Source organism: Akebia trifoliata, chromosome 14, assembly GCF_017979445.1.
Source record: "Akebia trifoliata isolate Shusen 1 chromosome 14, ASM1797944v1, whole genome shotgun sequence".
In the NCBI taxonomy this organism is placed as follows: Eukaryota; Viridiplantae; Streptophyta; class Magnoliopsida; order Ranunculales; family Lardizabalaceae; genus Akebia; species Akebia trifoliata.
Window position 1 is genome coordinate 29,581,064 of NC_141388.1, and position 15,753 is coordinate 29,596,816.

The 15,753-nt window shown below is 33.8% G+C and overlaps 1 long non-coding RNA gene across 1 annotated transcript; it reads left to right on the forward strand.

The window, feature by feature from the left end:
• Nucleotides 1-5,411: 5,411 nt before the first annotated feature.
• On the forward strand, nt 5,412-6,956 carry LOC147386690 (uncharacterized). Its single transcript, XR_015171689.1, has 2 exons — nt 5,412-6,077; nt 6,455-6,956. It is a non-coding gene; the product is annotated as an uncharacterized LOC147386690 (long non-coding RNA).
• The last annotated feature ends 8,797 nt before the right edge of the window (nt 6,957-15,753 follow it).

The window sequence follows — 15,753 nt, forward strand, 5'->3', positions numbered from 1 at the left end:
CTTTTTATTGATTCTGAATAAAGATAAACACAAACATGATTTCCTATTTATAACTTTTTTGTTTTTGTTCGTCATTTTTTATATATATACACATTCAATTTCACTGTCAAAGTTCTATGTTTTGGTTTTGTAGGTTTGGAACAACTCTGCATTGAGGCCAAAGAAGCCAAGCTTTGATCTTCAAGAGCTATTAATGAGCTCGCCCCCTTGGCCTCCAGTCAATAGTCTTGGGCTAAATTTCCAAAAGGACGATGAGAAAGAATTAATGTGAATAGCAGGAGTTGCAGGGTGTTAAAAGAGGGTGTGTTTTGGCGAATTAGTTTATCTCTCTATTTCATTTGTTTGGAAAATTTGGCCACAAGATCAAATTCAAAGGCAGTTAATTTCTGTTCTCAAGACTCATGTTAAATGAATTTCCTCATTTGTTACTCAACCCTTATAAAACTACTGAGTCTACCTAGAAATTCAAGTAATTGTGGGTTAGAAACTCGAGCTGTTTAATTAGTTATATTTAATAATTTTGGTAAATAAATATAATCGTTTTGGTATCGCCTTCTAATATATTCATATGTGGGGCAGTGTCACATTGCAAAATGTGCTACTTCAGATTTTGAAAAAGTAAAAAGTTGGTGTCACAACATAGAGAGGGCAACTTCAATTTTCCAAGTTCTTCCCGGCTGTAATCTTTAAAATAAAATCATTCTTGCCTCATAGTGCAAGAGCAGACCCTCTATACTCCAACATTATGTAGCTAATTTCGAGGATTAAGAGAGTCACGGTCAAATGATTAAAAATCACTCCCTTTAAATTTGGGAGTTCAATGGCCAATCATTTTGAAAGTCATTCCATAAATTGATTTGCCTTGACAATGTATTAATTAGAAAGCTATCATGGAGATCTTTCCAATGCAAAGTGATAAACTTCCAACACAACATATAGGAAATTGTAAATTATAACTATGTACCTTGAAATTACTAATGGCTAGTGAAACATATTTTGCTATATTTAGTAAAACTAGAGAAAGATGGTCAAAGAACACTCATAGTAGTTTTATATATTATCTAGTTTTTTCTTTCTTACAATCATCAAGATCCAAAATCAATTATTCTCCTAAAAATTATTAAGTTCAAAGAAAATACATACCCATGAACAAAGACAATATGAAAATAATTATACAAATTACATGAAATCTCTTGAATACATTGGATTTTTTCTTAAACTCCACATGCTCCACTTCATGGAATTCTTGCTTCAAGTCATGGAATTGATCTTCTACTTCATGGAATTCTTCTTCAACTATATCACGATTACGCCTATCTTCGATAAAGTGCATTTTGGCTTTCTCGTACGATGAAAATGATTTGTGACAAGCTGACGGATATATATCGACATACTGGTGACATTCTTCCCAAGTGGAAAATATACCGGTCTTTCTCCCTACAAAGACAACATAAAACTTGCCCATTTTGATAGCAAACCTGATAAAACCAATTGTGAGTGGTTTCACAAAATTTTAGGAGTTCTTATAATTATTCCTATAACAAGTATGTTTTAATATCAATAACAATTAAAACGACAATAACATATGGTTCAACACAAACAAGTGTATAGAAGGTTGTTAGGCCTTCACCTCCAATCTTAACTCTTGGTTTACAACAACGGAGGGTCTAAACTAACATCCATTGTTAACTTCTCTTATCCCAATGAATTGGGTAACATAGGTTTGGAATGGTTTGCAACACCCAGCCAGGTTAATATTGGACTAGGAGATCTTCTAGGTGGTATTCACTGAATCATAGAGAAAACAATATCGAGATGACTTCAATGGACCCGACCCATGTTTTCATCAGCATTAACAATCTTGTTTCGTATGAATCTCTCTCCCCAAGCACCTAAAACCTTTCAAAATAGACATCTTAAATGCATACCAGATTACAAAATCTGGAAAGCAACTTCCAAAAGGAACAAATCCACTCATACATCAAACTCAATCTATTGTTAGACCAATTAAAGGCCCTCTTACCTATGTTCTTGAGATGCGACACATTCTGTTCTTGAACATTTGGGAGGTTCGTGATTCAGTCATCCAAATTAAGCACTAAAAAGCTCAGGCAGTATGCTTTTCAACCTAAACTGAACAAAGGTAACATATGTTATCATTAACAAAAGGCACCCTTTTTTTGGCTTGTGTGTATGTGTGTGTGTATGTCCTATCTCCCCTGATGCTAGATTATGGCAGACAAGCACAAAGGCTTCTTTTGATAAGTTGAGGTTTGTTTTCCATCTAGAACCTCTCCTTGTCAAGTTTTTAGTTTTATGGTGCCAACTTTCAACCACTAAGATATTCTATTACTAAAGTTGAGACCTAAAGCTGAGTCTCAATATCTAAGATAGAGGATGACATGCTCAGAGTCAAGTCAACTCATTTTTTATCGCTTGTGGGGAACCACCTCAACCTTCACAGCTTAGGTAACATACAAGTTTTTGTCTTTCTATGTGATGTAAGGTCAAACATTTTTTTATGGGTAAGCTACTAAGCTGGACTTGAATCCACGATAAACTATATTACTTGTTCACTTATAAAGTACAACAAGTAACAATGCTTCCGAGGCACAATCAAGTTTGCACAACCCCTACAACTTCTTCTTTGATAGGTAACAAATGAAGGTGGGGTTTCAATCTAAGTCTGTAGCACAACCACTCACAGACTTTACAAACTAACCAAGTTGACACCTTCAAACCTCGTGACTTTTAGCTCTTAATTTTACTATTGGTTAAACAATACCTAGCCTCTGCACCTAGTTAGCACTAATGTTTGAGGCAAGTGGAACTTAATGAAAGAAACATAATTCACAAGGGGTAAAGGGACTCATCAGCTCTATGGTTTTCATTGTTTGTGATTCAGAAGGTTCAAACCTTCTGACCATCTTTCCAATAATACTCACCAACTCTATCTACCAAGATCTCCTACCAACTCTACCAAGAGAAAAATTCAGTTTTTCCTGAAATGGGTGTCTCGATTTCGATTCAATTTGTCAGAAAAAAGGATTTTTTTAGCTACCCAAATCAAAAATCAGAATTTTCTTAAATAAGTATCCAGAATCGAAACAAATGCATCACAATAAATAAAATCGAAAAAAAAACCTTAAACAAATAAAATCATAACATGATCATCAGCTAGAAAATAAATAACCCAAAAAATTAAATCAGAAAAAAAAAACCCTAAATAATTCTTGATTTATTGTCTTCAAATAATTCTTACTAAAATCACAATAAATAAAATCGAAAATCAAATCACAATAAGTCTAGATTTTTTGACTTCACAAATGAATAAATTATTCATGTTCATAGAATAATTCCATATAGTGTTTGAGAAATTTCCAAAAAAAAAAAATGAAAAAAACTTACAGTTCTGTCAAATAGGGCGAGAGATTTGCAGTCGTTCAAGTTCGTGAGATGGAGTTGCAGCGAGAGTGAATGAGAGAGGCAGCGAGAGTGAGAGAGAGAGAGACAGCGAGAGTGAGAGTGAGTGAGTGAGAGAGAGAGCGAGAAAGAATGAGAGAGTTAGCCGTTCGTGCGAGGTTTCAGCAAGGAATAGGGCGAGAGAGAGAGAGAGAGAGATAGGCAACGAGAGTGAGAGAGTGAGAGTGAGAGAGAGAGTGAGAGCGAGTGAGAGAGAGAGTGAGAAGAGAGAGCCAGAGAGCTCTTCGAAGAGAGAACAAAACAGAAGCCAGAGAGCTCTCAGGTTTAAAGAGGAGAGGGAGGACGCACGGAATTTTCATAACTTTAGGGACGGCGCTGTAAAATCGTAAATGTTTATAACGTTCGTGTGAGATTAGATCTTAGCCGTCAGATTACATTTTATCGAACAGTTAAAACAAGTTAGCCAATCCGTTCGCTAAAAAGTTAGCTCGCGAACGCCACCCATATATATATATATATATATATATATATATATATATATATATATAGATATATATATATATATATATATATATATATATATAGAACAGCGTTCCTAAGACTCATATTGGGACTCACATTGCGACACACCGTTTTGTCTTATATGGGCAAAAATATTTGGAATGGGCTGATTTTTTGTGAGGATGATCTCTATGGTGAGGAGATCATCCTCGCCAAAAATCAGCTCATTATGAAATTTCTAGACCGTCCAATTTTTGTTGAAAAATTATAGACCGTCCAATTTTTGTAAATCAATTTTGATGGGGTTAGAAGTTTTGGAATGGGATGATTTTTTGCCAGGATGATCCCCTCATCACAGAGATCATCCTCACAAAAAATCAGCTCATTCCAAACATTTTTGCCCATATAAGACAAAACGGTGTGTCGCAATGTGAGTCTCAATATGAGTCTTAGGAACGTGACCCATATATATATATATATATACATATGTATATATGCGGGTCGCGTTCGGACGACAACCAAATCTACTCACATCGCGACAAATCGTAGAGACCGTCGAATTTAGGGCAGATCAGCGGTCCAGATCAAACTTGGAAATACAATCGATTTAAACAAATAACATTTTGAATTTTATAATTACCTCCCCGTAAAAAAAGAACCCAAATCTGAGTTCTTCTTCTTCCTTCTCGTTTCTTTACGTTCGAAGCCCTCGTTTGCTTCTCTCTGCGTTCGAAGCCCTCGTCTTCTTCCGCGTTCGAAGACACATAGACTTCTCTTCGTCTTCTTATTCTTCGTCTTCTTCATCTTCCACAAACGTCTCTTCATTTTCTTCCTCTTCGACAATTACGACGAGACAAAACCCTCTTTCGTCTTCTTCCTTCATCTTCTTCTTCTGCCCTCTGCGTTCGGACGACACACAGACACACGTCTTCCTCTTCGACAGACTTCGATCTTCATCTTCACTCTCTTCTCTCTCAAAGATAAGAAATCAGAAATCCTTAATTACTTTTTTTTTAATTTTTTTTAATTTTAAATTTCATGTTTTGCTGAGTTTTATGTATGTTTAACTGAAAATTTTACAATCCGTATGTGTTTAATTCGAAATGGGTTCGAATGGCAATTCCTATGTGTTTTTTTAATTTTTTTCCCTAAAAATCAATTCAACTATACCAAAGGTTTATGTCCTTGTAATTTAGGATGATCAAAAACTAGTTGTTTATGAGATAAAACACAATCAATGAGATCACCATCAGGACTCTGTAATGTTTATAGTTTATAGTTTTTTTAGTTCTTGGAATGCTTTTCTTGTACAATTCTTTGCACTATAAATTTCATAATTGCTTGTTAGAGTGTTTTGAGGTGTGTATGGCTCCTCTATTCTGATGTGGTGATTCCAGCATAGACGATATCAGGGTAGGAAGTTATGACTCTATTTCACCTGAAGAAGATCATTCCTGTTCACTAGCTCCTTGAGCAGATTTATTCAGTGTTGTAAAAGCTCATTCTTATGGTCCTATCTTATTCTTCTAGTTCTTCTCTATTTTGTCTAATTTAGTCTAGCCTGATGTCCCAACAATAAGTTCAACCTTATTCTTCATTGGAAGCCCATAGAATTTATCCCTAAACTCTCACACCAAGTGAACTTCCTCCGAAAACAAACCCTAACCTTTTAGTACTTCTAACGGCTAAAATCAGCCCAAGTTTTTTGAATTGTTGGTCGATTTGGGGACTATCTTAGATTGCCTAGTTTACTGATTTCCATGGTAATAATCTTATGCTGTTAAACTTTGAATAATGTTTAACTGTCTATGTTGTAATTTAATTAAGTTTTTAGAACCACTTAAAATTTTAAGTTGTCTTAGTTATCGTTTGGATTGTTTTGATAGGTTTCAAAAATATATGCTCATCAGCTATTAAAGTTGATGGAGATTGATTTAATCTGCAGGGAATGAACATAAGCCTAGAATGGCCTTGGAGTAGGGAAACCATGCATAATCTTGTTAAAGAAGCCACGGGCATTGACTTTATTGAATTGGGCAATGATGTTAAAGTTGCTAAAGAAGTTGCTGCAAGGGCACTTGGAATTGGTCATGATAGCAAAGACAGATCTTCCATTGAAGCATGCCCCATCTGTGGGCCACATTCTTAATGAGGTTAGCCTTCAAAGTTTCTACAACTCTCATAATTGAACTTTCAATATTTTCTTAGTTATTATTTTTTTTTTCAATTTAGAATGAATCACATTTCAAAATTGATAATTATCGAGTTCCATGATTCACATAATCTTGTTAATTAATTGCTTTTAATTACATAGAACTTCGTCTAGTTCTTTATTTTTATTGTTATGGGTAAGCTGGACTTGAACCCACGACCTCAAAGTTGTTTTGCAATGTGTCGAACCAACTGATTTGCTTCCAATTCAGTAAACTATGTGCACTAGCTTAAAATGAGAAATGGCTAATAAGGCCTTTCTTACCCAGAAGTTCTTTACTAGTAATTAAATTATATTCATTTTTTGATTGTTTTACAGCTCGATCATCGTATTCTAGCAACCACCACATTGCTTTCAATCTGTGGTTTGTGGTGGGCGACAAGAAAGTTGGACATACATCCTGCAGTGAAATCTTTAATTGGGAGCACCATGGGCATGGCTGGTCTTCAGGTTGTTTTGTGTTCACGTGTATTTAAAATGTGTCTTTCCTAGTGCCAATACGTTTTTTAAGTAATTACTTAGTAACTGTTTCCTTAATTTTATCATTATTGCATGTCACACTGGGAATATCAACACTTTTCTCATTAGGCATTTATGAACATGGAAAGCCTCTATGATTTTTCGATAAGGCAATGCTACTGATGGGCAAGTATTTAAAGAGATGAAAAGGAAACCCGTAATCTATTGTTACTTGGTTCATTTGATGTTGTAGTCTTGTCGAAGCCAATTACAACTACATTAGGCCTTTTTACCAGTTGGATATTTAATAATTTGTAAGATTTTGATTAATGGAAATGCTTTTATAGAGTTCAATACAGAACTGCTGAATTGGGAACAAGTTGGAACTTCTCAATCTCTTGCTTGATTTGGTTATTTGTTATTTCTTGGGTCTTTGTAACTAACAACGCATCACAGGGTAATTACTTAATTTTTTTTTGTAAATGCTGGGTAATTTTTGGAAATTTTGAGTTGGTGTGTGCTTTTAGTTTTGGGTTGGGATCCGTTCACTCATGAAGAGTGAGAAAACATATTCTACTAACTGCAATATTGCTTTCCATAGGTTGTTTGCCGTGGGCCACAAGAAAATTGGACAAATATTATTTGATTGAGAGTAGCATGGGCATGGCAGCTCTTCACTTTACTGCCAAGAAGAATCCTCTAATTTCCCCCATCGCCCCCCTTGCTATAAGCCATCAAAGACATTCTTAAATGTTGAAAAGGCAAATATTTTGCATTTTCATCCTTTTGTAATGTACAAGGCATTAATTAGTATATAATGCAAGACTTATATTTTAACACACTAGTGCCATATGAAAATTTTGCAACAAGTGCCTCTTATTGATATGATAAAACTTGATTAACCTGCTGAAACAAGTTGAATGTTTATAGATCTCATTCCATTCATCCCCACATGGTTTAATAAATCAATGTGCTCAAAGATAACATTTATGTTTGAAATACTCAAATAAAAAAGGCTTAAGTAACATTAGGACATCCTAGCAATATAATAAAAAAGGTAAGTAGAAATCTTGTTGTTCTTAAGCTTCAAACAAACATCTCCACTAAATTTCTCCCCATGCACGCAAGTTATTTGTACATAAGCAGATGCTGCAAAAATTGGTAAGAAGGCAACACTTAGCATCCTTGTCCACGCCCACGTCCACGTCCACGGCCTCGACCATGTCCCAAAGCCCTCCCTGAAGAAAAAAAATAAAGACCAACATAGATTTTAAATAACAGGCACAATTGCAATTGAAAGAATGATGATTTGCTGCATATATTCTAGATGCCAAAATTCAATTCGCTACATACCTTTGAAATAAGCTTTGAAAAATAAAACTTCACATATTTTACAAGTGCTTTCTTATACTTTCCTTATTATTGTTATTTGATAAATAAATAACATAACACACAACTATATAATGGAATGAAGGAACGTGATTCATTTAACCATAATTTGGGATCTCATAAGAAAATTATTGAAAATTTTCCAACTACTGAAGCAAGGGTATAGCCACCCAAAAAATATTACAACTACTAAAGCAAAAGGGTTAGCCACCCAAAAAATATAAATGTACCAAAGAAGATATAATTGTTGCGATAGATTGCGATAGAAATATTTGAAGAAACATTTTGATGGGAAATGTGTGTGTAGATAGATTGCGATAGCAAAAGTGGAATTTTGTGCAGCCAACCCTGATACTTGGGATATAATGGGGTGGCTTTAGAACCCATTGTAGATTTAATATGATTGGTTTTCATAAACCAATGCTTTTGTAATCACATCCAAGAGGTGGTTCATCATTTGAAAGTATGAAATTGACGAAGGATAGAAAACTCCAATCACCGTCGAAGCTGGAATTTCTTAGAGGGAAATCCTAAAAAAAGCCCTCATGCAGTGTGCTAATCCTAGTGATCCCAAGAGTTCCCATAGGACTTAATATAAAATCCTAGAAGCACTTCATACTTTAATAACAAATATCTATCATTTATTTTACTCTTTGTAATGATGCAACTAATCCTAATTCACCTCAGTCAACCATACTTCACATGTTGTTTTGACACCAAACATTAGAACCTTGAAAAGAGCTTTGCTAAGCATCTACCAACTTTCAGTTTTGTTGGAAAATCAGATTTCTAGTAGAAAAAGAAAGACAACCACCGGAACTGTAATAACTCATAAAAGTCAATATAATACAAATTCAAAAGATAATACATGAGATTGCTTTTTGTTTGCTTTAGCTCCCGTCCCTGCATTTTAAGAATTGTCCAAGGAGAATAAATGTACTAAATCAGAAATAAAAATTCTTGTGGATGGACAAAGCTTAAACATGCATTTACTTACAATAACCCTAAATTTTGTTTATCATTTCTAGTTTAAACGATATCTTCTTTAATTTACTCAATTTAAACGACAACAACAAGTACACCAAAACAAACAAGAAAGATGAAAGAAGCTGAAGAGGAAAGCAAGATAGATGGATGCAGATGGAGAAGAATCCAATCATCCAACCATGAAGATGAAGAATTGGTACCCCACCTCCACCTCCAATTGTATCTCTCGTGTGCCCACGTAAATACAATTGAGTTTAAAGCTGTGAAGATGGTGAGAGATACAATTGGGTTTTCTCTTAATAGTTATTTCTTTTGGGTGGATTTGGTTGGAGAAATGTTCAAATAATTGGACAAAAACTAGGAATATATGATGTTCTCTTGATCAAAGAAGAAGATAACACCAATGTACACAAACATATGAAACAGTTTTACTTGAACAAACAACAACACACTACAATTCCTTAAACACCTCCCCAATCATTCCTACAACATCTATGAAGAAAAAAAGGACCACAAAAAAAATGTAGTAGACATTGCAATTGGTCTATCCCAAATTATGGGTGGTATTTCAAGCTCCCTGATGATGAAGGATATGAATTGAGGTATACTTGGAAAAAAGGGTGAGTGAACACAAAGCCCAAATCAAACCAAACCAAATAAAAAAGGGGTTTACTAGAACAAACAACAACATACTACAATTCCTTAAACATCTCCCCAATCATTCCTACAACATCTATGAAGACAATTCAGGCAATTTTCTCTCTCTCTCTGTTATGGTGCTTGTTGCTGTAAAAATTCGAACTTTAGTTCTGTTTTTTGGTCTAATTTGTTGGGTTTTTATTGTTTGTTTGTTACAGAGTCCTGATGGTGATCTCATTGATTGTGTTTTATCTCATAAACAACTAGTTTTTGATCATCCTAAATTACAAGGACATAAACCATTGGTATAGTTGAATTGGTTTTTAGGCAAAAAAATTAAAAAAACACATAGGAATTGCCATTCGAACCCATTTCGAATTAAACACATACAGATTGTAAAATTTTCAGTTAAACATACATAAAACTCAGCAAAACATGAAATTTAAAATAAAATTAAAAATTAAAAAAAAAATTTAATTAAGGATTTCTGATTTCTTACCTTTGAGAGAGAAGAGAGTGAAGATGAAGATCGAAGTCTGTCGAAGAGGAAGACGTGTGTCTGTGTGTCGTCCGAACGCAGAGGGCAGAAGAAGAAGATGAAGGAAGAAGACGAAAGAGGGTTTCGTCTCGTCCCTGTTGTCGAAAAGGAAGAAGACGAAGAGAAGTCTGTGGAAGACGAAGAGAAGTTTATGTGTCTTCGAACACGGAAGAAGACGAGGACTTCGAACGCAGAGAGAAGCAAACAAGGGCTTCGAACGCAGAGAAACGAGAAGGAAGAAGAAGAACTCAGATTTTGGTTCTTTTTTTACGGGGAGGTAATTGTAAAATTCAAAAAGTTATTTGTTTAAATCGATTGTATTTCCAAGTTTGATCTGCGCTAAATCCGACGGTCTCTACGATTTGTCGCGATGTGAGTAGATTTGGTTGTCATCCGAACGCGACCTTATATATATATATATATATATATATACAGAGAGATTGAAAGTTGTGATTTTATGACCCCCCTTACTTACTCCCTCATACTCTCCTGATGTGGTATGTGTTAGTGCCATAAATTTTTTCATAGGGATACACAACACATCATCATAAATATGTGCAATTGTGTATCCCAAGAAAAAAAATTATATGGTTCTAACACATGCCACATCAAGAGAGTATGCGTATGTCGAACAGGGGAGTCATTATTTATATATATATATATATAATACAACTAAGTTGGAACAGTTGTGTGTGACACAAATGTCCCATCATTTATAGTATTGGGATAAATCTTTGAGACAAAGGAGTGGTGTCCACAACTGAATATTGATTTTCTGATTCAAAATCCTCCCCCTCACCTCATTTCATTTCCCACGCAACCCATCTCACCTTCTCTTCAAGCAACTCTCTCCCTTTTTGGCCCTCATCCTAGAGTTGTCTCTATCTGACCTTCTCTATCAGCAACCCTCCCTCTCTCTCTCTCCCTCTGTTCAGCGACCCTAAACTTTTCCAACTTTAGTGCCTAGTTTTTCGATCATCAAATCGAAACGCATCCAATGACCCATATCTACTATTAAGGTTTTAATAGTAAAACGTATCAAAATTACAATCGACCCCTTCTAACCTCTTTTGTTCTGTTTTAACTCCCTATATCTTAACAAATCCTTCTCTCTCTCTCTTCGAACTCTTCTTCGTTTAGAGAGAAAACGTCAGTAACCTAACAGACACCCTCTATATATATAATTACAACTCCCATCTCTTTCTCATAAGATCTAGTTCAAACGACCGCCAGTTTCGTGTCATCGTCTATTCAAGATATTCGAAACTTTCTTCAGAGAGAACGACTGTCAGCTTCGTGCCATTCGTCATCGTCATCGTTGCACTCTCGTCGTTCTCGAGTTCGTTTTAAGTATTTCTAAATGAAGACTCTTAGAAAAATAATTTGATTTTTTTTTGTTGGTTGTTGAACTTTAAAGATAATATTTAGTATAAATTCTTTATGAAATCAAGACAAATAACTTGCTTTTTTCTTGATTCTTAGTAAAATAATTAGATTTTTTTTTTAACAAACACTGTGGTTCTTTAACTTGGGTTTTTTTTTTTAGTTGGTTGTTGAACTTGAAAGATAATGTTTAGTATAAATTCTTTATGAAATTGTAGCAAATAACATGATTTTTTCTCGTAACTTAGGAAAATAATTGGGATTTTTTTTTTCGGTTGGTTGTTGAACTTGAAAAATAATGTTGAGTATAAATTCTTTATGAAATTGTAGCAAATAACATGATTTTTTCTCATATCTTAGAAAAATAATTGAGTTTTTTTTTTGTTTGGTTGTTGAACTTGAAACTGGGAATTTGGCACGAAACTGGGAATTCGATATTATAACAAATTTTAGTCATCAATCTTGAGTGGTTCAAATGACATAGTTCTAACCATCACATAAATGGGGTTTTCAAGTGCAAGATTTGATAATCGGTGCCTTGACATATGTGTTTAAGAGGTTCAAGAACCGAATTAAACCAAATCAAATTGCAAGGGAATAAACTATAAATCGGGTGTATTACTGCGGAATTTTTGCTCTTATGCTCAACATAATAACTTATCCTCTTATTCAACTTGAATGGGAATACGAAATGAGGAATAAACTATAAGTCTATACTTCAAACCATCACTTTCATCTATTTGTTTAAAACTTTGTTCCACAGGTGAGCCAATTTCCCTTTATCCATCAAAGAATAAGAAAGAAGAAGAAGACCAATTTCCCATTTTTCCATGGATCAGAAGATAGTCATCGTCCATGGAAATCACCTAAAATACGGATGTTTGATATAGTTTTAACCTAGGTCCATTAGGATATAAGATTAATCTTGGTGTCCCAAATTTCAATTTTTTAAAATCATGATGGAAATGTTAATTTTCATCTTCGATTGTCATCAGTTGGTGGAGTATTTGTATGGACTTAGTAGCGGGTTCTAAGAGCAGTTCTATTAATGCAAATTATTATGTTTTTTTTTCATTGCTAAAAGAAAAGTAAATCAATTAGATTTCTACTTTGGTTAATTTATGGATCATGTATTATTGACTTGGTAATGGTTGTTTTCTTCGTTCTTTCTCTACTCAAAAATTCGACGGACTCATATTTCTTTTTTTCTTTTCTACTCAGTTAATTATTTCTATATATATTTCAGAACTTTTCTTACTGTTTATATTCCAATTTACTAGAATGTTATCCTTCTATTTCTAACTTAATCATGAATATATTTTTGCTTCATAGTGAACTTACTAATACAGTATCTGGATGAGAACATGATTGATACTTTTTGAGTTGAAGATATATATATATATATATATATATATATATAACAGCTCTTATATATCTTCCCTATTGTAATTATTGTTTGTGTTGAACCATATGTTATTGTCGTTTTAAATGTTATTAATATTAAAATAGAGTTGTTATAGGAATAATTATAAGATCTTTTAAAATTTTGTGAAACCACTCACAATTGGTTTTGTCAGGTTTTCTATCAAAATGGGCAAGTTTTATGTTGTCTTTGTAGGAAGAAAGACCGGTATATTTTCCACCTAGGAAGAATGTCACCAGTACGTGGATGAATATCCTTCAGCTTGTCACTAATCATTTTCATCTTACGAGGAAGTCAGAAGACACTTTATCAAATATAGGCGTAATCATGATATAGTTGAAGAAAAATTTCATGAAGAGGATCAATTCCATGACTTGAAGCAAGAATTCGATGAAGTGAAGCATGTGGAGTTGAAGAAAAAATTCAATGTATTCAATAGATTGCATGTAATTTGTATAGTTATTTTCATATTGTCTTTATTCATGGGTCTGTATTTTCTTTGAACTTAGTAATTTTTAAGAGAATAATTGATTTTGGATCTTGATCAGTGAATGTCTATTCTATTACCTTTAGCCTATTTTATTTAAGTTGGACTTGATCTTGCTAAGCTCTTTTTTGTTTTTAAACTTGATTAGAAGATCTATTTTAAACCAAAAGTTGGGCAAAAATGAGTTGAACCACTGAATATGGTAATAATGTTACCTTTCAATCTCAATATTATATATTCTTCAACAAGGCACTGTGCTCTAAGGTTGTTTATGATTTCTTATTGCATATGAAGGCTAGTGTCATGGTGGCCATTGTTATTTTCTTACCATCAAACACTTGTGTTCATCAAGTATTTTAGTTAGCATTTGTTCTATCAGAAAACTCTGCAAGTATAAAGACAAATTTTGATCATTCATTTCATTCAACAGAAGATGTAGTTTTGTACAAAATTGAATAGAGGAAGAGATGTGTTCCTGCCACTTATTTATCTAGAATTGGATATTCTTTGATTTTGAAAAATAGTTTGCTTGAAAAATTATTTGTGGAGTAGATGTTTTCCCTTCTGTCAAACTTGTTGTAATGTTATTTCATTGATATGGAAACTCTTGAAGGGTCAATTGCCTCTTTGAGAGGTAAAATCTCCTAAAATACATATTCCCGAAACTTTTTTTCCTTAAGCTACTAAACCTCTAAAGAAGAATTATGACTTGTCTGATGGTCCCCTTAGATATAGCCTTGTTAATGTAGAAAATAATGTTTCATCTCTTAACGTTTTATTTTTTATTTTTCAAGTTTGTAACACTTGTATTAAATGAATTACAGAGGTTCCTATAAAGAAAATCAGCAAAGAATTTGTTTAACTTCTTCTGAGACTTGTACCTTGTGAAAGAAAGTTTTCTTTGCTATTCCTAAAAAGTTTATACTATTTGTTTAAAAGAAACTTGATACAGTTTGGTATTTTAAGGCAAATAGTAAAAACTTTTTCTCTTTCTCAAATGAACAAAAAACAAAAAAGAAAAAGGTTTTTCCTTGCAATTTCGACCTCTCATCTCTTTTCTTTTCTTCTATGACTCCAAACGGAATCCTAACCAGTTTTATGTTCTTCTCTACTCACCGATGATTTGCGATGAGGACGACGACAAGGAAACAACAATATGATTTTTGTCACCACTTTCCTCATCTACACATTCTAACAGGATCTACATTCTCAAATATGGGTCTCCAAGAGAAGATTGTAATGGAAACTGGGGACCTCATGAAACAGATCCAATTTGATATTATTATGTGAACAATGGAACCAGAAAAATGGAAGAATGATAAGAGAGATCGAGTGAGCATACCTGGTTTTGGAGGATAGATCATTAAGCCAGAAGGGGCTGAATCTATTTGAGAAAAAGTGAGGCTGAGAAATCAATGATCTTCGTCTAAGATCGAGAGAGTGTTTCATCTTGAAATTTCAATAAGCTTCATCTAAGATCAAAAGAGGCCGAGAGGTCAAAAAGTAAGTTTAGACAAGAAGAGAGGAGAAAATGAAAATGAAGAGATATGTGAGGAATAGAACCCGCCTCTATTTTTGCGTTTTAGGTTTTAAATTACTGAGGGAGGTAGCACTAATTAACAACAAGTTCATAGATGGTGTTATAATAAACGATATTGTAAAACCCCGAATTTTTAATTCGTATCTCGAGGAAAATAAATAGTGAAATTTTAAGAAAATCTTGAAAGTGGGACTTAGGGTAAAACTGTAAGACCTTGTTCTGATCATTTTAATGGAATTTGACCTCACCATTAGATTCAAAATGATCAAAAAACATAGTTTAGCCTATAAGCACGCTCAAATTCGAGTCCGAATATAAAAGTTGTAAAATCCTCGATTATCAGGTCGAACCAAGCTAAAATAGTGATTTTTTATTAGAGCAATAATTTTTAAAATTTGATCATACCATTGGGTTCATAACGAAAAATTATTCAACATAGACTATTTATTTGTCATTTTTGGAGATCAAGAAGTCGAATTATCGCCAAAAACGAAAACGACATCAAGTTTAGGGGTCACCTCAGGCCAAAAATGTAAATTTTTGTTAGAGATAAAATTTGTAGAAATTGACTACACCATTAGATCCGGAACGAAAAATTAGGCGAAATAGAGCATTCATTTGTCAGTTTTAGAGTCCAGATAGCCAAGTTATCGTCGATTGAAATAATAGGCGAAATACCGAATTCGTCCCACATTTTATTTAAATAATATTTTAATTTTTTTTTCTCATCTACCCCAACGCGTCCAAACAGCCGAGACTTATATAAAACAAA